The following is a 24,177-nucleotide window of genomic DNA, read 5'->3' as shown; positions in this document are numbered from 1 at the left end:
CAGGTAAAAAGTCTCAGGGGTAAAATAAGTCTCATGGGTAAAAAAAATCTCAGGGGTAAAATAAGTCTCATGGGTAAAAAAAGATTTGCGTAAAAAGTCTAGCAGGTAGAAAAGTCTCACAGGTAGAAAAAGCCTCATGGGTAGAATATTCCCGCATGTAAAAATCTCAGGGGTAAAATAAGTCTCAGGGGTAAAATAAGTCTCATGGGTACAATAAGTCTGACGGGTAAAAAAAGTCTCATGGGTTAAAAAAGTCTCACAGGTAAAAAAAGATTCGGGTAAAATATCTAGCAGGTAGAAAAGTCTCACAGGTAGAAAAAGTCTCATGGGTAAAAAATTCCCGCAGGTAAAAAGTCTCAGAGGCAAAATAAGTCTCACAGGTAAAATAAGTCTCACAGGTAAAATAAGTCTCAGGGATAAAAAAAGTCTCATGGGTTAAAAATCATCTGACGGGTGAAAAGTCTCAGAGGTAAAAAGTCCCATAGGTAAAAAATGTCTTACGTGAAAAAAGTCTGACGGGTAAAAAAAGTCATGGTTAAAAAAAGTCTCACAGGTAAAAAAAGTCTCAGAGGTAAAAAAAGATTCGGGTAAAAAGTCTAGCAGGTAGAAATGTTGCACAGGTAGAAAAAGTCTCATGGGTAAAAAATTCCCGCAGTTAAAAAGTCTCAGGGGTAAAATAAGTCTCAGGGGTAAAATAAGTCTCAGGGGTAAAAAAAGTCTCACAGGTAAAAAAAGTCTCACAGGTGAAAAAAGTCTCACAGGTAAAAAAAGTCTCACAGGTAAAAAAAGTCTCACGGCTTAAAAAACATCTGACGGGTAAAAAGTCTCAGAGGTAAAAAGTCCCATAGGTAAAAAATGTCTCACGTGAAAAAAGTCTGACGGGTAAAAAAAGTCATGGGTAAAAAAAGTCTCACAGGTAAAAAAAGTCCCTGAGGTAAAAAAAGATTCGGGTAAAAAGTCTCAGAGGTAGAACAGTCGCACAGGTAGAAAAAGTCTCATGGGTAAAAAATGTGTCACAGGTAAAAAAAGTCTCACGGGTAATAGAAGTCTCAGAGGTAAAAAAAGATTCGGGTAAAAAGTCTAGCAGGTAGAAAAGTCTCATAGGTAGAAAAAGTATCATGGGTAAAAAATTCCCGCAGGAAAAAATCTCAGAGGTAAAATAAGTCTCAGGGGTGAAATAAGTCTCATGGGTAAAAAAAGTCTCACAGGTAAAAAAAGTCTCACGGGTGAAAAAAGTCTCACAGGTAAAAAAAGTCTCAGAGGTAAAAAAAGATTCAGGGGTAAAAAGTCTAGCAGGTAGAAAAGTCTCACAGGTAGAAAAAGTCTCATGGGTAAAAAATTCCCGCAGGTAAAAATCTCATGGGTAAAATAAGTCTCAGGGGTAAAATAAGTCTCACAGGTAAAAAAAGTCTCACGGGTTAAAAAACATCTGACGGGTAAAAAATCTCAGAGGTAAAAAGTCCCATAGGTAAAAAATGTCTCACGGGAAAAAAGTCTGACGGGTAAAAAAAGTCATGGGTAAAAAAAGTCTCACAGGTAAAAAAAGTCCCTGAGGTAAAAAAAGATTCGGGTAAAAAGTCTCAGAGGTAGAAAATTCGCACAGGTAGAAAAAGTCTCATGGGTAAAAAATTCCCGCAGGTAAAAAGTCTCAGGGGTAAAATAAGTCTCAGGGGTAAAATAAGTCTCACAGGTAAAAAAAGTCTCACGGGTGAAAAAAGTCTCACCGGTAAAAGAAGTCATGGGTAAAAAGGTCTCACAGTTAAAAAAAAAGTCTCACGGGTTAAAAAACATCTGACGGGTAAAAAGTGTCAGAGGTAAAAAGTCCCATAGGTAAAAAATGTCTCACGGGAAAAAAGTCTGACGGGTAAAAAAAGTCATGGGTGAAAAAGCCTCACAGGTAAAAGAAGTCTCAGAGGTAAAAAAAGATTCGGGTAAAAAGTCTAGCAGGTAGAAAAGTCTCACAGGTAGAAAAAGTCTCATGGGTAAAAAATTCCCACAGGTAAAAATCTCATGGGTAAAATAAGACTCAGGGGGAAAATAAGTCTTAGGGGTAAAATAAGTCTTAGGGGTAAAAAAAGTCTCAGAGGTAAAAAAAGTCTCAGAGGTAAAAAAAGATTCGGGTAAAAAGTCTAGCAGGTAGAAAAGTCTCACAGGTAGAAAAAGTCTCATGGGTTAAAGATTCCCGCAGGTAAAAATCTCATGGGTAAAATAAGTCTCACAGGTAAAATAAGTCTCAGGGGTAAAAAAAGTCTCACGGTTTAAAAAACATCTGACGGGTAAAAAGTCTCAGAGGTAAAAAGTCCCATATGAAAAAAGTATCTCACGTGAAAAAAGTCTGACGGGTAAAATAAGTCATGGGTAAAAAAAGGCTCACAGGTAAAAAAAGATTCGGGTAAAAAGTCTAGCAGGTAGAAAAGTCGCACAGGTAGAAAAAGTTTCATGGGTAAAAAATTCCCGCATGTAAAAATCTCAGGGGTAAAATAAGTCTCAGGGGTAAAATAAGTCTCAGGGGTAAAAAAAGTCTCACAGGTAAAAAAAGTCTCACGGGTGAAAAAAGTCTCACAGGTAAAAAAAGTCTCAGAGGTAAAAAGTCCCATAGGTAAAAAATGTCTCACGTGAAAAAAGTCTCACGGGTAAAAGAAGTCATGGGTAAAAAGGTCTCACAGTTAAAAAAAGTCTCACGGGTTAAAAAACATCTGACGGGTAAAAAGAATCAGAGGTAAAAAGTCCCATAGGTAAAAAATGTCTCACGTGAAAAAAGTCTGACGGGTAAAAAAAGTCATGTGTAAAAAAAGTCTCACAGGTAAAAAAAGTCTCAGAGGTAAAAAAAGATTCGGGTAAAATGTCTAGCAGGTAGAAAAGTCGCACAGGTAGAAAAAGTCTCATGGGTAAAAAATTCCCGCAGGTAAAAAGTCTCAGGGGTAAAATAAGTCTCATGGGTAAAAAAAATCTCAGGGGTAAAATAAGTCTCATGGGTAAAAAAAGATTTGCGTAAAAAGTCTAGCAGGTAGAAAAGTCTCACAGGTAGAAAAAGCCTCATGGGTAGAATATTCCCGCATGTAAAAATCTCAGGGGTAAAATAAGTCTCAGGGGTAAAATAAGTCTCATGGGTACAATAAGTCTGACGGGTAAAAAAAGTCTCATGGGTTAAAAAAGTCTCACAGGTAAAAAAAGATTCGGGTAAAATGTCTAGCAGGTAGAAAAGTCTCACAGGTAGAAAAAGTCTCATGGGTAAAAAATTCCCGCAGGTAAAAAGTCTCAGAGGCAAAATAAGTCTCACAGGTAAAATAAGTCTCACAGGTAAAATAAGTCTCAGGGATAAAAAAAGTCTCATGGGTTAAAAATCATCTGACTGGTGAAAAGTCTCAGAGGTAAAAAGTCCCATAGGTAAAAAATGTCTTACGTGAAAAAAGTCTGACGGGTAAAAAAAGTCATGGTTAAAAAAAGTCTCACAGGTAAAAAAAGTCTCAGAGGTAAAAAAAGATTCGGGTAAAAAGTCTAGCAGGTAGAAATGTTGCACAGGTAGAAAAAGTCTCATGGGTAAAAAATTCCCGCAGTTAAAAAGTCTCAGGGGTAAAATAAGTCTCAGGGGTAAAATAAGTCTCAGGGGTAAAAAAAGTCTCACAGGTAAAAAAAGTCTCACAGGTGAAAAAAGTCTCACAGGTAAAAAAAGTCTCAGAGGTAAAAAGTCCCATAGGTAAAAAATGTCTCACGTGAAAAAAGTCTCACGGGTAAAAGAAGTCATGGGTAAAAAGGTCACACAGTTAAAAAAAGTCTCACGGGTTAAAAAACATCTGACGGGTAAAAAGTATCAGAGGTAAAAAGTCCCATAGGTAAAAAATGTCTCACGGGAAAAAAGTCTGACGGGTAAAAAAACTCATGGGTAAAAAAAAGTCTCACAGGTAAAAAAAGTCTCAGAGGTAAAGAAAGATTCGGGTAAAATGTCTAGCAGGTAGAAAAGTCGCACAGGTAGAAAAAGTCTCATGGGTAAAAAATTCCCGCAGGTAAAATAAGTCTCAGGGGTAAAATAAGTCTAAGGGGTAAAAAAAGTCTCACAGGTAAAAGAAGTCTCAGAGGTAAAAAAAGATTCGGGTAAAATGTCTAGCAGGTAGAAAAGTCGCACAGGTAGAAAAAGTCTCATGGGTAAAAAATTCCCGCAGGTAAAAAGTCTCAGGGGTAAAATAAGTCTCAGGGGTAAAATAAGTCTCATGGGTAAAATAAGTCTGACGGGTAAAAAAAGTCATGGGTAAAAAAAGTCTCACAGCTAAAAAAAGTCTCAGAGGTAAAAAAAGATTCGGGTAAAATGTCTAGCAGGTAGAAAAGTCTAGCAGGTAGAAAAAGTCTCATGGGTAAAAAATTCCCGCATGTAAAAATCTCAGGGGTAAAATAAGTCTCAGGGGTAAAATAAGTCTCAGGGGTAAAAAAAGTCTCACAGGTAAAAAAAGTCTCACAGGTGAAAAAAGTCTCACAGGTAAAAAAAGTATCAGAGGTAAAAAGTCCCATAGGTAAAAAATGTCTCACGTGAAAAAAGTCTCACGGGTAAAAGAAGTCATGGGTAAAAAGGTCTCACAGTTAAAAAAAGTCTCACGGGTTAAAAAACATCTGACGGGTAAAAAGTATCAGAGGTAAAAAGTCCCATAGGTAAAAAATGTCTCACGTGAAAAAAGTCTGACGGGTAAAAAAAGTCATGTGTAAAAAAAGTCTCACAGTTAAAAAAAGTCTCAGAGGTAAAAAAAGATTCGGGTAAAATGTCTAGCAGGTAGAAAAGTCTTATGGGTAGAAAAAGTCTCATGGGTAAAAAATTCCCGCAGGTAAAAAGTCTCAGGGGTAAAATAAGTCTCATGGGTAAAAAAAATCTCAGGGGTAAAATAAGTCTCATGGGTAAAAAAAGATTTGCGTAAAAAGTCTAGCAGGTAGAAAAGTCTCACAGGTAGAAAAAGCCTCATGGGTAGAATATTCCCGCATGTAAAAATCTCAGGGGTAAAATAAGTCTCAGGGGTAAAATAAGTCTCATGGGTACAATAAGTCTGACGGGTAAAAAAAGTCTCATGGGTTAAAAAAGTCTCACAGGTAAAAAAAGATTCGGGTAAAATGTCTAGCAGGTAGAAAAGTCTCAAAGGTAGAAAAAGTCTCATGGGTAAAAAATTCCCGCAGGTAAAAACTCTCAGAGGCAAAATAAGTCTCACAGGTAAAATAAGTCTCACAGGTAAAATAAGTCTCAGGGATAAAAAAAGTCTCATGGGTTAAAAATCATCTGACGGGTGAAAAGTCTCAGAGGTAAAAAGTCCCATAGGTAAAAAAATGTCTTACGAGAAAAAAGTCTGACGGGTAAAAAAAGTCATGGTTAAAAAAAGTCTCACAGGTAAAAAAAGTCTCAGAGGTAAAAAAAGATTCGGGTAAAAAGTCTAGCAGGTAGAAATGTTGCACAGGTAGAAAAAGTCTCATGGGTAGAATATTCCCGCATGTAAAAATCTCAGGGGTAAAATAAGTCTCAGGGGTAAAATAAGTCTCATGGGTACAATAAGTCTGACGGGTAAAAAAAGTAATGGGTAAAAAAAGTCTCAGGGGTAAAAAAAGTTTCAGAGGTAAAAAAAGATTCGGGTAAAATGTCTAGCAGGTAGAAATGTTGCACAGGTAGAAAAAGTCTCATGGGTAAAAAATTCCCGCAGTTAAAAAGTCTCAGGGGTAAAATAAGTCTCAGGGGTAAAATAAGTCTCAGGGGTAAAAAAAGTCTCACAGGTGAAAAAAGTCTCACAGGTAAAAAAAGTCTCAGAGGTAAAAAGTCCCATAGGTAAAAAATGTCTGAGGTGAAAAAAGTCTCACGGGTAAAAGAAGTCATGGGTAAAAAGGTCACACAGTTAAAAAAAGTCTCACGGGTTAAAAAACATCTGACGGGTAAAAAGTATCAGAGGTAAAAAGTCCCATAGGTAAAAAATGTCTCACGGGAAAAAAGTCTGACGGGTAAAAAAACTCATGGGTAAATAAAGTCTCACAGGTAAAAAAAGTCTCAGAGGTAAAGAAAGATTCGGGTAAAATGTCTAGCAGGTAGAAAAGTCTCACAGGTAGAAAAAGTCTCATGGGTAAAAAATTCCCGCAGGTAAAAAGTCTCAGGGGTAAAATAAGTCTCAGGGGTAAAATAAGTCTAAGGGGTGAAAAAAGTCTCACAGGTAAAAGAAGTCTCAGAGGTAAAAAAAGATTCGGGTAAAATGTCTAGCAGGTAGAAAAGTCTCACAGGTAGAAAAAGTCTCATGGGTAAAAAATTCCCGCAGGTAAAAAGTCTCAGGGGTAAAATAAGTCTCAGGGGTAAAATAAGTCTCAGGGGTAAAAAAAGTCTCACGGGTAATAGAAGTCTCAGAGGTAAAAAAAGATTCGGGTAAAAAGTCTAGCAGGTAGAAAAGTCTCACAGGTAAAAAAAGATTCGGGTAAAATGTCTAGCAGGTAGAAAAGTCTCACAGGTAGAAAAAGTCTCATGGGTAAAAAATTCCAGCAGGTAAAAAGTCTCAGGGGTAAAATAAGTCTCACAGGTAAAAAAAGTCTCAGGGGTAAAAAAAGTCTCATGGATTAAAAAACATCTGACGGGTAAAAAGTCTCAGAGGTAAAAAGTCCCATAGGTAAAAAATGTCTCACGGGAAAAAAGTCTGACGGGTAAAAAAAGTCATGGGTAAAAAAAGTCTCACAGGTAAAAAAAGTCTCAGAGGTAAAAAGAAGATTCGGGAAAAAAGTCTCAGAGGTAGAAAAGTCTCACAGGTAGAAAAAGTCTCATGGGTAAAATTTCCCGCAGGTAAAAAGTCTCAGGGGTAAAATAAGTCTCAGGGGTAAAAAAAGTCTCACAGGTAAAAAAAGTCTCAGGGGTAAAAAAAGTCTCATGGGTTAAAAAACATCTGACGGGTAAAAAGTCTCAGAGGTAAAAAGTCCCATAGGTAAAAAATGTCTCACGGGAAAAAAGTCTGATGGGTAAAAAAAGTCATGGGTAAAAAAAGTCTCACAGGTAAAAACAGTCTCAGAGGTAAAAAAAGATTCGGGTAAAAAGTCTAGCAGGTAGAAAAGTCTCACAGGTAGAAAAAGTCTCATGGGTAAAAAATTCCCGCAGGTAAAAAGTCTCAGGGGTAAAATAAGTCTCAGGGGTAAAAAAAGTCATACAGGTAAAAAAAGTCTCACAGGTGAAAAAAGTCTCACGGGTAAAAGAAGTCATGGGTAAAAAGATCTCACAGTAAAAAAAAGTCTCACGGGTTAAAAAACATCTGACGGGTAAAAAGTCCCATAGGTAAAAAATGTCTCACGGGAAAAAAGTTTGACGGGTAAAAAAAGTCATGGGTAAAAAGCCTCACAAGTAAAAGAAGTCTCAGAGGTAAAAAAAGATTCGGGTAAAAAGTCTAGCAGGTAGAAAAGTCTCACAGGTAGAAAAAGTCTCATGGGTAAAAAATTCCTGCAGATAAAAAGTCTCAGGGGTAAAATAAGTCTCATGGGTAAAATGAGTCTCAGAGGTAAAAAAAGTCTCACAGGTAAAAGAAGTCTCACGGGTAAAAGAAGTCATGGGTAAAAAGGTCTCACAGTTAAAAAAAGTCTCACAGGTTAAAAAACATCTGACGGGTAAAAAGTCTCAGAGGTAAAAAGTCCCATAGGTAAAAAATGTCTCACGGGAAAAAAGTTTGACGGGTAAAAAAAGTCATGGGTAAAAAAAGTCTCACAGGTAAAAGAAGTCTCAGACGTAAAAAAAGATTCGGGTAAAAAGTCTAGCAGGTAGAAAAGTCTCACAGGTAGAAAAAGTCTCATGGGTAAAAAATTCCCGCAGGTAAAAATCTCAGGGGTAAAATAAGTCTCAGGGGTAAAATAAGTCTCATGGGTAAAATAAGTCTTAGGGGTAAAAAAAGTCTCACGGATGAAAAAAGTCTCACGGGTAATAGAAGTCTCAGACGTAAAAAAAGATTCCGGTAAAAAGTCTAGCAGGTAGAAAAGTCTCACAGGTAGAAAAAGTCTCATGGGTAAAAAATTCCATCAGGTAAAAAGTCTCAGGGGTAAAATAAGTCTCACAGGTAAAATAAGACTCAGGGGTAAAAAAAGTCTCATGGATTAAAAAACATCTGACGGGTAAAAAGTCTCAGAGGTAAAAAGTCCCATAGGTAAAAAATGTCTCACGGGAAAAAAGTCTGACGGGTAAAAAAAGTCATGGGTAAAAAAAGTCTCACAGGTAAAAAAGGTCTCAGAGGTAAAAAAAGATTCGGGTAAAAAGTCTAGCAGGTAGAAAAGTCTCACAGGTAGAAAAAGTCTCATGGGTAAAAAATTCCCGCAGGTAAAACGTCTCAGGGGTAAAATAAGTCTCAGGGGTAAAATAAGTCTCAGGGGTAAAAAAAGTCTCAGGGGTAAAAAAAGTCTCACGGGTTAAAAAACATCTGACGGGTAAAAAGTCTCGAGGTAAAAAGTCCCATAGGTAAAAAATGTCTCACGGGAAAAAAGTCTGACGAGTAAAAAAAGTCATGGGTAAAAAGCCTCACAAGTAAAAGAAGTCTCAGAGGTAAAAAAAGATTCGGGTAAAAAGTCTAGCAAATAGAAAAGTCTCACAGGTAGAAAAAGTATCATGGGTAAAAAATTCCCGCAGGTAAAAATCTCAGTGGTAAAATAAGTCTTAGGGGTAAAATAAGTCTCACGGGTAAAATAAGTCTCAGAGGTAAAAAAAGTCTCACAGGTAAAAAAAGTCTCACGGGTAAAAAAAGTCTCAGAGGTAAAAAAAGATTCGGGTAAAAAGTCTAGCAGGTAGAAAAGTCTCACAGGTAGAAAAAGTCTCATGGGTAAAAAATTCCCGCAGGTAAAAAGTCTCAGGGGTAAAATAAGTCTCAGGGGTAAAAAAAATATCACAGGCAAAAAAAGTCTCAGGGGTAAAAAAAGTCTCATGGATTAAAAAACATCTGACGGGTAAAAAGTCTCAGAGGTAAAAAGTCCCATAGGTAAACAATGTCTCACGGGAAAAAAGTCTGACGGGTAAAAAAAGTCATGGGTAAAAAAAGTCTCACAGGTAAAAAAGGTCTCAGAGGTAAAAAAAGATTTGGGTAAAAAGTCTAGCAGGTAGAAAAGTCTCACAGGTAGAAAAAGTCTCATGGGTAAAAAATTCCCGCAGGTAAAAAGTCTCAGGGGTAAAATAAGTCTCAGGGGTAAAAAAAATCTCACAGGTAAAAAAAGTCTCAGGGGTAAAAAAAGTCTCACGGGTTAAAAAACATCTGACGGGTAAAAAGTCTCGAGGTAAAAAGTCCCATAGGTAAAAAATGTCTCACGGGAAAAAAGTCTGACGAGTAATAAAAGTCATGGGTAAAAAGCCTCACAAGTAAAAGAAGTCTCAGAGGTAAAAAAAGATTCGGGTAAAAAGTCTAGCAGGTAGAAAAGTCTCACAGGTAGAAAAAGTATCATGGGTAAAAAATTCCCGCAGGTAAAAATCTCAGTGGTAAAATAAGTCTCAGGGGTAAAATAAGTCTCACGGGTAAAATAAGTCTCAGAGGTAAAAAAAGTCTCACAGGTAAAAAAAGTCTCACGGGTAAAAAAAGTCTCACGGGTAATAGAAGTCTCAGAAGTAAAAAAAGATTCGGGTAAAAAGTCTAGCAGGTAGAAAAGTCTCACAGGTAGAAAAAGTCTCATGGGTAAAAAATTCCCGCAGGTAAAAAGTCTCAGGGGTAAAATAAGTCTCAGGGGTAAAAAAAATATCACAGGTAAAAAAAGTCTCAGGGGTAAAAAAAGTCTCATGGATTAAAAAACATCTGACGGGTAAAAAGTCTCAGAGGTAAAAAGTCCCATAGGTAAACAATGTCTCACGGGAAAAAAGTCTGACGGGTAAAAAAAGTCATGGGTAAAAAAAGTCTCACAGGTAAAAAAAGTCTCAGAGGTAAAAAAAAATTCGGGCAAAAAGTCTAGCAGGTAGAAAAGTCTCACAGGTAGAAAAAGTCTCATGGGTAAAAAATTCCCGCAGGTAAAAAGTCTCAGGGGTAAAAAAAGTCTAAGGGGTAAAAAAAGTCTCACGGGTGAAAAAAGTCTCACGGGTAAAAGAAGTCATGGGTAAAAAGGTCTCACAGTTAAAAAAAGTCTCACGGGTTAAAAAACATCTGACGGGTAAAAAGTCTCAGAGGTAAAAAGTCCCATAGGTAAAAAATGTCTCACGGGAAAAAAGTCTGACGGGTAAAAAAAGTCATGGGTAAAAAGCCTCACAAGTAAAAGAAGTCTCAGAGGTAAAAAAAGATTCGGGTAAAAAGTCTAGCAGGTAGAAAAGTCTCACAGGTAGAAAAAGTCTCATGGGTAAAAAATTCCCGCAGGTAAAAAGTCTCAGGGGTAAAATAAGTCTCAGGGGTAAAAAAAATATCACAGGTAAAAAAAGTCTCAGGGGTAAAAAAAGTCTCATGGATTAAAAAACATCTGACGGGTAAAAAGTCTCAGAGGTAAAAAGTCCCATAAGTAAACAATGTCTCACGGGAAAAAAGTCTGACGGGTAAAAAAAGTCATGGGTAAAAAAAGTCTCACAGGTAAAAAAAGTCTCAGAGGTAAAAAAAAATTCGGGCAAAAAGTCTAGCAGGTAGAAAAGTCTCACAGGTAGAAAAAGTCTCATGGGTAAAAAATTCCCGCAGGTAAAAAGTCTCAGGGGTAAAAAAAGTCTAAGGGGTAAAAAAAGTCTCACGGGTGAAAAAAGTCTCACGGGTAAAAGAAGTCATGGGTAAAAAGGTCTCACAGTTAAAAAAAGTCTCACGGGTTAAAAAACATCTGACGGGTAAAAAGTCTCAGAGGTAAAAAGTCCCATAGGTAAAAAATGTCTCACGGGAAAAAAGTCTGACGGGTAAAAAAAGTCATGGGTAAAAAGCCTCACAAGTAAAAGAAGTCTCAGAGGTAAAAAAAGATTCGGGTAAAAAGTCTAGCAGGTAGAAAAGTCTCACAGGTAGAAAAAGTCTCATGGGTAAAAAATTCCCGCAGGTAAAAAGTCTCAAGGGTAAAATAAGTCTCACAGGTAAAATAAGTCTCATGGGTAAAATAAGTCTCAGGGGTAAAAAAAGTCTCATGGATTAAAAAACATCTGACGGGTAAAAAGTCTCAGAGGTAAAAAGTCCCATAGGTAAAAAATGTCTCACGGGAAAAAAGTCTGACGGGTAAAAAAAGTCTCACAGGTAAAAAAGGTCTCAGAGGTAAAAAAAGATTTGGGTAAAAAGTCTAGCAGGTAGAAAAGTCTCACAGGTAGAAAAAGTCTCATGGGTAAAAAATTCCCGCAGGTAAAAAGTCTCAGGGGTAAAATAAGTCTCAGGGGTAAAAAAAATCTCACAGGTAAAAAAAGTCTCAGGGGTAAAAAAAGTCTCACGGGTTAAAAAACATCTGACGGGTAAAAAGTCTCGAGGTAAAAAGTCCCATAGGTAAAAAATGTCTCACGGGAAAAAAGTCTGACGACTAATAAAAGTCATGGGTAAAAAGCCTCACAAGTAAAAGAAGTCTCAGAGGTAAAAAAAGATTCGGGTAAAAAGTCTCAGAGGTAGAAAAGTCTCACAGGTAGAAAAAGTATCATGGGTAAAAAATTCCCGCAGGTAAAAATCTCTGGGGTAAAATAAATCTCAGGGGTAAAATAAGTCTCACGGGTAAAATAAGTCTCAGAGGTAAAAAAAGTCTCACAGGTAAAAAAAGTCTCACAGGTAAAAAAAGTCTCACGGGTAATAGAAGTCTCAGAGGTAAAAAAAGATTTGGGTAAAAATTCTAGCAGGTAGAAAAGTCTCACAGGTAGAAAAAGTCTCATGGGTAAAAAATTCCCGCAGGTAAAAAGTCTCAGGGGTAAAATAAGTCTCAGGGGTAAAAAAAATATCACAGGTAAAAAAAGTCTCAGGGGTAAAAAAAGTCTCATGGATTAAAAAACATCTGACGGGTAAAAAGTCTCAGAGGTAAAAAGTCCCATAGGTAAACAATGTCTCACGGGAAAAAAGTCTGACGGGTAAAAAAAGTCATGGGTAAAAAAAGTCTCACAGGTAAAAAAAGTCTCAGAGGTAAAAAAAAATTCGGGCAAAAAGTCTAGCAGGTAGAAAAGTCTCACAGGTAGAAAAAGTCTCATGGGTAAAAAATTCCCGCAGGTAAAAAGTCTCAGGGGTAAAAAAAGTCTAAGGGGTAAAAAAAGTCTCACGGGTGAAAAAAGTCTCACGGGTAAAAGAAGTCATGGGTAAAAAGGTCTCACAGTTAAAAAAAGTCTCACGGGTTAAAAAACATCTGACGGGTAAAAAGTCTCAGAGGTAAAAAGTCCCATAGGTAAAAAATGTCTCACGGGAAAAAAGTCTGACGGGTAAAAAAAGTCATGGGTAAAAAGCCTCACAAGTAAAAGAAGTCTCAGAGGTAAAAAAAGATTCGGGTAAAAAGTCTAGCAGGTAGAAAAGTCTCACAGGTAGAAAAAGTCTCATGGGTAAAAAATTCCCGCAGGTAAAAAGTCTCAAGGGTAAAATAAGTCTCACAGGTAAAATAAGTCTCATGGGTAAAATAAGTCTCAGGGGTAAAAAAAGTCTCATGGATTAAAAAACATCTGACGGGTAAAAAGTCTCAGAGGTAAAAAGTCCCATAGGTAAAAAATGTCTCACGGGAAAAAAGTCTGACGGGTAAAAAAAGTCATGGGTAAAAAAAGTCTCACAGGTAAAAAAGGTCTCAGAGGTAAAAAAAGATTTGGGTAAAAAGTCTAGCAGGTAGAAAAGTCTCACAGGTAGAAAAAGTCTCATGGGTAAAAAATTCCCGCAGGTAAAAAGTCTCAGGGGTAAAATAAGTCTCAGGGGTAAAAAAAATCTCACAGGTAAAAAAAGTCTCAGGGGTAAAAAAAGTCTCACGGGTTAAAAAACATCTGACGGGTAAAAAGTCTCGAGGTAAAAAGTCCCATAGGTAAAAAATGTCTCACGGGAAAAAAGTCTGACGACTAATAAAAGTCATGGGTAAAAAGCCTCACAAGTAAAAGAAGTCTCAGAGGTAAAAAAAGATTCGGGTAAAAAGTCTCAGAGGTAGAAAAGTCTCACAGGTAGAAAAAGTATCATGGGTAAAAAATTCCCGCAGGTAAAAATCTCTGGGGTAAAATAAATCTCAGGGGTAAAATAAGTCTCACGGGTAAAATAAGTCTCAGAGGTAAAAAAAGTCTCACAGGTAAAAAAAGTCTCACGGGTAAAAAAAGTCTCACGGGTAATAGAAGTCTCAGAGGTAAAAAAAGATTTGGGTAAAAATTCTAGCAGGTAGAAAAGTCTCACAGGTAGAAAAAGTCTCATGGGTAAAAAATTCCCGCAGGTAAAAAGTCTCAGGGGTAAAATAAGTCTCAGGGGTAAAAAAAATATCACAGGTAAAAAAAGTCTCAGGGGTAAAAAAAGTCTCATGGATTAAAAAACATCTGACGGGTAAAAAGTCTCAGAGGTAAAAAGTCCCATAGGTAAACAATGTCTCACGGGAAAAAAGTCTGACGGGTAAAAAAAGTCATGGGTGAAAAAAAGTCTCACAGGTAAAAAAGGTCTCAGAGGTAAAAAAAGATTTGGGTAAAAAGTCTAGCAGGTAGAAAAGTCTCACAGGTAGAAAAAGTCTCATGGGTAAAAAATTCCCGCAGGTAAAAAGTCTCAGGGGTAAAATAAGTCTCAGGGGTAAAAAAAATCTCACAGGTAAAAAAAGTCTCAGGGGTAAAAAAAGTCTCACGGGTTAAAAAACATCTGACGGGTAAAAAGTCTCGAGGTAAAAAGTCCCATAGGTAAAAAATGTCTCACGGGAAAAAAGTCTGACGAGTAATAAAAGTCATGGGTAAAAAGCCTCACAAGTAAAAGAAGTCTCAGAGGTAAAAAAAGATTCGGGTAAAAAGTCTCAGAGGTAGAAAAGTCTCACAGGTAGAAAAAGTATCATGGGTAAAAAATTCCCGCAGGTAAAAATCTCAGTGGTAAAATAAGTCTCAGGGGTAAAATAAGTCTCACGGGTAAAATAAGTCTCAGAGGTAAAAAAAGTCTCACGGGTAAAAAAAGTCTCACGGGTGATAGAAGTCTCAGAGGTAAAAAAAGATTCGGGTAAAAAGTCTAGCAGGTAGAAAAGTCTCACAGGTAGAAAAAGTCTCATGGGTAAAAAATTCCCGCAGGTAAAAAGTCTCAGGGGTAAAATAAGTCTCAGGGGTAAAAAAAATATCACAGGTAAAAAAAGTCTCAGGGGTAAAAAAAGTCTCATGGATTAAAAAACATCTGACGGGTAAAAAGTCTCAGAGGTAAAAAGTCCCATAGGTAAACAATGTCTCACGGGAAAAAAGTCTGACGGGTAAAAAAAGTCATGGGTAAAAAAAGTCTCACAGGTAAAAAAAGTCTCAGAGGTAAAAAAAAATTCGGGCAAAAAGTCTAGCAGGTAGAAAAGTCTCACAGGTAGAAAAAGTCTCATGGGTAAAAAATTCCTGCAGGTAAAAAGTCTCAGGGGTAAAAAAAGTCTAAAAGGTAAAAAAAGTCTCACGGGTGAAAAAAGTCTCACGGGTAAAAGAAGTCATGGGTAAAAAGGTCTCACAGTTAAAAAAAGTCTCACGGGTTAAAAAACATCTGACGGGTAAAAAGTCTCAGAGGTAAAAAGTCCCATAGGTAAAAAATGTCTCACGGGAAAAAAGTCTGACGGGTAAAAAAAGTCATGGGTAAAAAGCCTCACAAGTAAAAGAAGTCTCAGAGGTAAAAAAAGATTCGGGTAAAAAGTCTAGCAGGTAGAAAAGTCTCACAGGTAGAAAAAGTCTCATGGGTAAAAAATTCCCGCAGGTAAAAAGTCTCAGGGGTAAAATAAGTCTCAGGGGTAAAAAAAATATCACAGGTAAAAAAAGTCTCAGGGGTAAAAAAAGTCTCATGGATTAAAAAACATCTGACGGGTAAAAAGTCTCAGAGGTAAAAAGTCCCATAGGTAAACAATGTCTCACGGGAAAAAAGTCTGACGGGTAAAAAAAGTCATGGGTAAAAAAAGTCTCACAGGTAAAAAAAGTCTCAGAGGTAAAAAAAAATTCGGGCAAAAAGTCTAGCAGGTAGAAAAGTCTCACAGGTAGAAAAAGTCTCATGGGTAAAAAATTCCCGCAGGTAAAAAGTCTCAGGGGTAAAAAAAGTCTAAGGGGTAAAAAAAGTCTCACGGGTGAAAAAAGTCTCACGGGTAAAAGAAGTCATGGGTAAAAAGGTCTCACAGTTAAAAAAAGTCTCACGGGTTAAAAAACATCTGACGGGTAAAAAGTCTCAGAGGTAAAAAGTCCCATAGGTAAAAAATGTCTCACGGGAAAAAAGTCTGACGGGTAAAAAAAGTCATGGGTAAAAAGCCTCACAAGTAAAAGAAGTCTCAGAGGTAAAAAAAGATTCGGGTAAAAAGTCTAGCAGGTAGAAAAGTCTCACAGGTAGAAAAAGTCTCATGGGTAAAAAATTCCCGCAGGTAAAAAGTCTCAAGGGTAAAATAAGTCTCACAGGTAAAATAAGTCTCATGGGTAAAATAAGTCTCAGGGGTAAAAAAAGTCTCATGGATTAAAAAACATCTGACGGGTAAAAAGTCTCAGAGGTAAAAAGTCCCATAGGTAAAAAATGTCTCACGGGAAAAAAGTCTGACGGGTAAAAAAAGTCATGGGTAAAAAAAGTCTCACAGGTAAAAAAGGTCTCAGAGGTAAAAAAAGATTTGGGTAAAAAGTCTAGCAGGTAGAAAAGTCTCACAGGTAGAAAAAGTCTCATGGGTAAAAAATTCCCGCAGGTAAAAAGTCTCAGGGGTAAAATAAGTCTCAGGGGTAAAAAAAATCTCACAGGTAAAAAAAGTCTCAGGGGTAAAAAAAGTCTCACGGGTTAAAAAACATCTGACGGGTAAAAAGTCTCGAGGTAAAAAGTCCCATAGGTAAAAAATGTCTCACGGGAAAAAAGTCTGACGACTAATAAAAGTCATGGGTAAAAAGCCTCACAAGTAAAAGAAGTCTCAGAGGTAAAAAAAGATTCGGGTAAAAAGTCTCAGAGGTAGAAAAGTCTCACAGGTAGAAAAAGTATCATGGGTAAAAAATTCCCGCAGGTAAAAATCTCTGGGGTAAAATAAATCTCAGGGGTAAAATAAGTCTCACGGGTAAAATAAGTCTCAGAGGTAAAAAAAGTCTCACAGGTAAAAAAAGTCTCACGGGTAAAAAAAGTCTCACGGGTAATAGAAGTCTCAGAGGTAAAAAAAGATTTGGGTAAAAAGTCTAGCAGGTAGAAAAGTCTCACAGGTAGAAAAAGTCTCATGGGTAAAAAATTCCCGCAGGTAAAAAGTCTCAGGGGTAAAATAAGTCTCAGGGGTAAAAAAAATATCACAGGTAAAAAAAGTCTCAGGGGTAAAAAAAGTCTCATGGATTAAAAAACATCTGACGGGTAAAAAGTCTCAGAGGTAAAAAGTCCCATAGGTAAACAATGTCTCACGGGAAAAAAGTCTGACGGGTAAAAAAAGTCATGGGTGAAAAAAAGTCTCACAGGTAAAAAAGGTCTCAGAGGTAAAAAAAGATTTGGGTAAAAAGTCTAGCAGGTAGAAAAGTCTCACAGGTAGAAAAAGTCTCATGGGTAAAAAATTCCCGCAGGTAAAAAGTCTCAGGGGTAAAATAAGTCTCAGGGGTAAAAAAAATCTCACAGGTAAAAAAAGTCTCAGGGGTAAAAAAAGTCTCACGGGTTAAAAAACATCTGACGGGTAAAAAGTCTCGAGGTAAAAAGTCCCATAGGTAAAAAATGTCTCACGGGAAAAAAGTCTGACGAGTAATAAAAGTCATGGGTAAAAAGCCTCACAAGTAAAAGAAGTCTCAGAGGTAAAAAAAGATTCGGGTAAAAAGTCTCAGAGGTAGAAAAGTCTCACAGGTAGAAAAAGTATCATGGGTAAAAAATTCCCGCAGGTAAAAATCTCAGTGGTAAAATAAGTCTCAGGGGTAAAATAAGTCTCACGGGTAAAATAAGTCTCAGAGGTAAAAAAAGTCTCACAGGTAAAAAAAGTCTCACGGGTAAAAAAAGTCTCACGGGTGATAGAAGTCTCAGAGGTAAAAAAAGATTCGGGTAAAAAGTCTAGCAGGTAGAAAAGTCTCACAGGTAGAAAAAGTCTCATGGGTAAAAAATTCCCGCAGGTAAAAAGTCTCAGGGGTAAAATAAGTCTCAGGGGTAAAAAAAATATCACAGGTAAAAAAAGTCTCAGGGGTAAAAAAAGTCTCATGGATTAAAAAACATCTGACGGGTAAAAAGTCTCAGAGGTAAAAAGTCCCATAGGTAAACAATGTCTCACGGGAAAAAAGTCTGACGGGTAAAAAAAGTCATGGGTAAAAAAAGTCTCACAGGTAAAAAAAGTCTCAGAGGTAAAAAAAAATTCGGGCAAAAAGTCTAGCAGGTAGAAAAGTCTCACAGGTAGAAAAAGTCTCATGGGTAAAAAATTCCTGCAGGTAAAAAGTCTCAGGGGTAAAAAAAGTCTAAAAGGTAAAAAAAGTCTCACGGGTGAAAAAAGTCTCACGGGTAAAAGAAGTCATGGGTAAAAAGGTCTCACAGTTAAAAAAAGTCTCACGGGTTAAAAAACATCTGACGGGTAAAAAGTCTCAGAGGTAAAAAGTCCCATAGGTAAAAAATGTCTCACGGGAAAAAAGTCTGACGGGTAAAAAAAGTCATGGGTAAAAAGCCTCACAAGTAAAAGAAGTCTCAGAGGTAAAAAAAGATTCGGGTAAAAAGTCTAGCAGGTAGAAAAGTCTCACAGGTAGAAAAAGTCTCAGAGGTAAAAAATTCCCGCAGGTAAAAAGTCTCAAGGGTAAAATAAGTCTCACAGGTAAAATAAGTCTCATGGGTAAAATAAGTCTCAGGGGTAAAAAAAGTCTCATGGATTAAAAAACATCTGACGGGTAAAAAGTCTCAGAGGTAAAAAGTCCCATAGGTAAAAAATGTCTCACGGGAAAAAAGTCTGACGGGTAAAAAAAGTCATGGGTAAAAAAAGTCTCACAGGTAAAAAAGGTCTCAGAGGTAAAAAAAGATTTGGGTAAAAAGTCTAGCAGGTAGAAAAGTCTCACAGGTAGAAAAAGTCTCATGGGTAAAAAATTCCCGCAGGTAAAAAGTCTCAGGGGTAAAATAAGTCTCAGGGGTAAAAAAAATCTCACAGGTAAAAAAAGTCTCAGGGGTAAAAAAAGTCTCACGGGTTAAAAAACATCTGACGGGTAAAAAGTCTCGAGGTAAAAAGTCCCATAGGTAAAAAATGTCTCACGGGAAAAAAGTCTGACGACTAATAAAAGTCATGGGTAAAAAGCCTCACAAGTAAAAGAAGTCTCAGAGGTAAAAAAAGATTCGGGTAAAAAGTCTCAGAGGTAGAAAAGTCTCACAGGTAGAAAAAGTATCATGGGTAAAAAATTCCCGCAGGTAAAAATCTCAGTGGTAAAATAAGTCTCAGGGGTAAAATAAGTCTCACGGGTAAAATAAGTCTCAGAGGTAAAAAAAGTCTCACAGGTAAAAAAAGTCTCACGGGTAAAAAAAGTCTCACGGGTAATAGAAGTCTCAGAGGTAAAAAAAGATTTGGGTAAAAAGTCTAGCAGGTAGAAAAGTCTCACAGGTAGAAAAAGTCTCATGGGTAAAAAATTCCCGCAGGTAAAAAGTCTCAGGGGTAAAATAAGTCTCAGGGGTAAAAAAAATATCACAGGTAAAAAAAGTCTCAGGGGTAAAAAAAGTCTCATGGATTAAAAAACATCTGACGGGTAAAAAGTCTCAGAGGTAAAAAGTCCCATAGGTAAACAATGTCTCACAGGAAAAAAGTCTGACGGGTAAAAAAAGTCATGGGTGAAAAAAAGTCTGACAGGTAAAAAAGGTCTCAGAGGTAAAAAAAGATTTGGGTAAAAAGTCTAGCAGGTAGAAAAGTCTCACAGGTAGAAAAAGTCTCATGGGTAAAAAATTCCCGCAGGTAAAAAGTCTCAGGGGTAAAATAAGTCTCAGGGGTAAAAAAAATCTCACAGGTAAAAAAAGTCTCAGGGGTAAAAAAAGTCTCACGGGTTAAAAAACATCTGACGGGTAAAAAGTCTCGAGGTAAATAGTCCCATAGGTAAAAAATGTCTCACGGGAAAAAAGTCTGACGACTAATAAAAGTCATGGGTAAAAAGCCTCACAAGTAAAAGAAGTCTCAGAGGTAAAAAAAGATTCGGGTAAAAAGTCTCAGAGGTAGAAAAGTCTCACAGGTAGAAAAAGTATCATGGGTAAAAAATTCCCGCAGGTAAAAATCTCAGTGGTAAAATAAGTCTCAGGGGTAAAATAAGTCTCACGGGTAAAATAAGTCTCAGAGGTAAAAAAAGTCTCACGGGTAAAAAAAGTCTCACGGGTGATAGAAGTCTCAGAGGTAAAAAGTCCCATAGGTAAACAATGTCTCACGGGAAAAAAGTCTGACGGGTAAAAAAAGTCATGGGTAAAAAAAGTCTCACAGGTAAAAAAAGTCTCAGAGGTAAAAAAAAATTCGGGCAAAAAGTCTAGCAGGTAGAAAAGTCTTATGGGTAGAAAAAGTCTCATGGGTAAAAAATTCCCGCAGGTAAAAAGTCTCAGGGGTAAAAAAAGTCTAAGGGGTAAAAAAAGTCTCACGGGTGAAAAAAGTCTCACGGGTAAAAGAAGTCACGGGTAAAAAGGTCTCACAGTTAAAAAAAGTCTCACGGGTTAAAAAACATCTGACGGGTAAAAAGTCTCAGAGGTAAAAAGTCCCATAGGTAAAAAATGTCTCACGGGAAAAAAGTCTGACGGGTAAAAAAAGTCATGGGTAAAAAGCCTCACAAGTAAAAGAAGTCTCAGAGGTAAAAAAAGATTCGGGTAAAAAGTCTAGCAGGTAGAAAAGTCTCACAGGTAGAAAAAGTCTCAGAGGTAAAAAATTCCCGCAGGTAAAAAGTCTCAAGGGTAAAATAAGTCTCACAGGTAAAATAAGTCTCATGGGTAAAATAAGTCTCAGGGGTAAAAAAAGTCTCATGGGTTAAAAAACATCTGACGGGTAAAAAGTCTCAGAGGTAAAAAGTCCCATAGGTAAAAAATGTCTCACGGGAAAAAAGTCTGACGGGTAAAAAAAGTCATGGGTAAAAAAAGTCTCACAGGTAAAAAAGGTCTCAGAGGTAAAAAAAGATTTGGGTAAAAAGTCTAGCAGGTAGAAAAGTCTCACAGGTAGAAAAAGTCTCATGGGTAAAAAATTCCCGCAGGTAAAAATCTCAGGGGTAAAATAAGTCTCAGGGGTAAAATAAGTCTCACAGGTAAAATAAGTCTCAGAGGTAAAAAAAGTCTCACAGGTAAAAAAAGTCTCACAGGTAAAAGAAGTCTCACGGGTGAAAAAAGTCTCACGGGTAATAGAAGTCTCAGAGGTAAAAAAAGATTCGGGTAAAAAGTCTAGCAGGTAGAAAAGTCTCACAGGTAGAAAAAGTCTCATGGGTAAAAAATTCCCGCAGGTAAAAAGTCTCAGGGGTAAAATAAGTCTCACAGGTAAAATAAGACTCAGGGGTAAAAAAAGTCTCATGGATTAAAAAACATCTGACGGGTAAAAAGTCTCAGAGGTAAAAAGTCCCATAGGTAAAAAATGTCTCACGGGAAAAAAGTCTGACGGGTAAAAAAAGTCATGGGTAAAAAAAGTCTCACAGGTAAAAAAAGTCTCAGAGGAAAAAAAAGATTCGGGTAAAAAGTCTAGCAGGTAGAAAAGTCTCACAGGTAGAAAAAGTCTCATGGGTAAAAAATTCCCGCAGGTAAAAAGTCTCAGGGGTAAAATAAGTCTCAGGGGTAAAAAAAATCTCACAGGTAAAAAAAGTCTCAGGGGTAAAAAAAGTCTCACGGATTAAAAAACATCTGACGGGTAAAAAGTCTCGAGGTAAAAAGTCCCATAGGTAAAAAATGTCTCACGGGAAAAAAGTCTGACGGGTAAAAAAAGTCATGGGTAAAAAGCCTCACAAGTAAAAGAAGTCTCAGAGGTAAAAAAAGATTCGGGTAAAAAGTCTCAGAGGTAGAAAAGTCTCACAGGTAGAAAAAGTCTCATGGGTAAAAAATTCCCGCAGGTAAAAATCTCAGGGGTAAAATAAGTCTCAGGGGTAAAATAAGTCTCACAGGTAAAATAAGTCTCAGAGGTAAAAAAAGTCTCACAGGTAAAAAAAGTCTCACAGGTAAAAGAAGTCTCACGGGTGAAAAAAGTCTCACGGGTTATAGAAGTCTCAGAGGTAAAAAAAGATTCGGGTAAAAAGTCTAGCAGGTAGAAAAGTCTCACAGGTAGAAAAAGTCTCATGGGTAAAAAATTCCCGCAGGTAAAAAGTCTCAGGGGTAAAATAAGTCTCACAGGTAAAATAAGTCTCAGGGGTAAAAAAAGTCTCATGGATTAAAAAACATCTGACGGGTAAAAAGTCTCAGAGGTAAAAAGTCCCATAGGTAAAAAATGTCTCACGGGAAAAAAGTCTGACGGGTAAAAAAAGTCATGGGTAAAAAGCCTCACAAGTAAAAGAAGTCTCAGAGGTAAAAAAAGATTCGGGTAAAAAGTCTAGCAGGTAGAAAAGTCTCACAGGTAGAAAAAGTCTCATGGGTAAAAAATTCCCGCAGGTAAAAAGTCTCAGGGGTAAAATAAGTCTCAGGGGTAAAAAAAATCTCACAGGTAAAAAAAGTCTCAGGGGTAAAAAAAATCTCACGGGTTAAAAAACATCTGACGGGTAAAAAGTCTCGAGGTAAAAAGTCCCATAGGTAAAAAATGTCTCACGGGAAAAAAGTCTGACGAGTAAAAAAAGTCATGGGTAAAAAGCCTCACAAGTAAAAGAAGTCTCAGAGGTAAAAAAAGATTCGGGTAAAAAGTCTCAGAGGTAGAAAAGTCTCACAGGAAGAAAAAGTATCATGGGTAAAAAATTCCCGCAGGTAAAAATCTCAGGGGTAAAATAAGTCTCAGGGGTAAAATAAGTCTCACAGGTAAAATAAGTCTCAGAGGTAAAAAAAGTCTCACAGGTAAAAAAAGTTTCACAGGTAAAAGAAGTCTCACGGGTGAAAAAAGTCTCAGGGGTAATAGAAGTCTCAGAGGTAAAAAAAGATTCGGGTAAAAAGTCTAGCAGGTAGAAAAGTCTCACAGGTAGAAAAAGTCTCATGGGTAAAAAATTCCCGCAGGTAAAAAGTCTCAGGGGTAAAATAAGTCTCACAGGTAAAATAAGTCTCAGGGGTAAAAAAAGTCTCATGGATTAAAAAACATCTGACGGGTAAAAAGTCTCAGAGGTAAAAAGTCCCATAGGTAAAAAATGTCTCACGGGAAAAAAGTCTGACGGGTAAAAAAAGTCATGGGTAAAAAGCCTCACAAGTAAAAGAAGTCTCAGAGGTAAAAAAAGATTCGGGTAAAAAGTCTAGCAGGTAGAAAAGTCTCACAGGTAGAAAAAGTCTCATGGGTAAAAAATTCCCGCAGGTAAAGAGTCTCAAGGGTAAAAAAAATCTCACAGGTAAAATAAGTCTCATGGGTAAAAAAAGTCTCAGGGGTAAAAAAAGTCTCATGGATTAAAAAACATCTGACGGGTAAAAAGTCTCAGAGGTAAAAAGTCCCATAGGTAAACAATGTCTCACGGGAAAAAAGTCTGACGGGTAAAAAAAGTCATGGGTAAAAAAAGTCTCACAGGTAAAAAAGGTCTCAGAGGTAAAAAAAGATTTGGGTAAAAAGTCTAGCAGGTAGAAAAGTCTCACGGGTAGAAAAAGTCTCATGGGTAAAAAATTCCCGCAGGTAAAAAGTCTCAGGGGTAAAATAAGTCTCAGGGGTAAAAAAAATCTCACAGGTAAAAAAAGTCTCAGGGGTAAAAAAAATCTCACGGGTTAAAAAACATCTGACGGGTAAAAAGTTTCGAGGTAAAAAGTCCCATAGGTAAAAAATGTCTCACGGGAAAAAAGTCTGACGAGTAAAAAAAGTCATGGGTAAAAAGCCTCACAAGTAAAAGAAGTCTCAGAGGTAAAAAAAGATTTGGGTAAAAAGTCTAGCAGGTAGAAAAGTCTCACAGGTAGAAAAAGTATCATGGGTAAAAAATTCCCGCAGGTAAAAATCTCAGTGGTAAAATAAGTCTCAGGGGTAAAATAAGTCTCACAGGTAAAATAAGTCTCAGAGGTAAAAAAAGTCTCAGAGGTAAAAAAAGTCTCACGGGTAAAAAAAGTCTCACGGGTAATAGAAGTCTCAGAGGTAAAAAAAGATTTGGGTAAAAAGTCTAGCAGGTAGAAAAGTCTCACAGGTAGAAAAAGTCTCATGGGTAAAAAATTCCCGCAGGTAAAAAGTCTCAGGGGTAAAATAAGTCTCAGGGGTAAAAAAAATATCACAGGTAAAAAAAGTCTCAGGGGTAAAAAAAGTCTCATGGATTAAAAAACATCTGACGGGTAAAAAGTCTCAGAGGTAAAAAGTCCCATAGGTAAACAATGTCTCACGGGAAAAAAGTCTGACGGGTAAAAAAAGTCATGGGTAAAAAAAGTCTCACAGGTAAAAAAAGTCTCAGAGGTAAAAAAAAATTCGGGTAAAAAGTCTAGCAGGTAGAAAAGTCTCACAGGTAGAAAAAGTCTCATGGGTAAAAAATTCCCGCAGGTAAAAAGTCTCAGGGGTAAAAAAAGTCTAAGGGGTAAAAAAAGTCATACAGGTAAAAAAAGTCTCAGGGGTGAAAAAAGTCTCACGGGTAAAAGAAGTCATGGGTAAAAAGATCTCACAGTAAAAAAAAGTCTCATGGGTTAAAAAACATCTGACGGGTAAAAAGTCTCAGAGGTAAAAAGTCCCATAGGTAAAAAATGTCTCACGGGAAAAAAGTCTGACGGGTAGAAAAAGGCATGGGTAAAAAGCCTCACAAGTAAAAGAAGTCTCAGAGGTAAAAAAAGATTCGGGTAAAAAGTCTAGCAGATAGAAAAGTCTCACAGGTAGAAAAAGTATCATGGGTAAAAAATTCCCAAAGGTAAAAATCTCAGGGGTAAAATAAGTCTCATGGGTAAAATAAGTCTTAGGGGTAAAAAAAAGTCTCACAGGTAAAAGAAGTCTCACGGGTAATAGAAGTCTCAGAGGTAAAAAAAGATTCGGGTAAAAAGTCTCACAGGTAGAAAAGTCTCACAGGTAGAAAAAGTCTCATGGGTGAAAAATTCCCGCAGGTAAAATGTCTCAGGGGTAATATAAGTCTCACAGGTAAAATAAGTCTCACAGGTACAAAAAGTCTCAGAGGTAAAAAAAGATTCGGGTAAAAAGTCTAGCAGGTAGAAAAGTCTCACAGGTAGAAAAAGTCTCATGGGTAAAGAATTCCCC

General features: G+C 37.0%; 1 long non-coding RNA gene across 3 annotated transcripts in view; it reads left to right on the top strand.

Moving 5' to 3' along the window:
* Positions 1–23,697, top strand: part of LOC308058164 — a 30,331-nt gene extending 6,634 nt beyond the window's left edge. For 2 of the 3 annotated variants that reach the window (XR_013925703.1, XR_013925704.1), the window contains 4 exons: positions 1,245–1,348; positions 6,782–7,861; positions 10,056–10,344; positions 10,976–11,309. This is a non-coding gene — a long non-coding RNA (uncharacterized lncRNA). Of the gene's footprint in view, positions 1–1,244; positions 1,349–6,781; positions 7,862–10,055; positions 10,345–10,975; positions 11,310–23,392 lie in introns of those variants that run through there. The other variant, XR_013925702.1, reaches the window with a different exon arrangement.
* The last annotated feature ends 480 nt before the right edge of the window (positions 23,698–24,177 follow it).

The sequence above is a fragment of the Falco punctatus genome (genome assembly GCF_963210335.1).
Source record: "Falco punctatus genome assembly, contig: scaffold_47, whole genome shotgun sequence".
Taxonomy (NCBI): Eukaryota; Metazoa; Chordata; class Aves; order Falconiformes; family Falconidae; genus Falco; species Falco punctatus.
The sequence above is the reverse complement of the archived record's forward strand: the minus strand, read 5'-3'. Positions and strand labels throughout refer to the sequence as shown.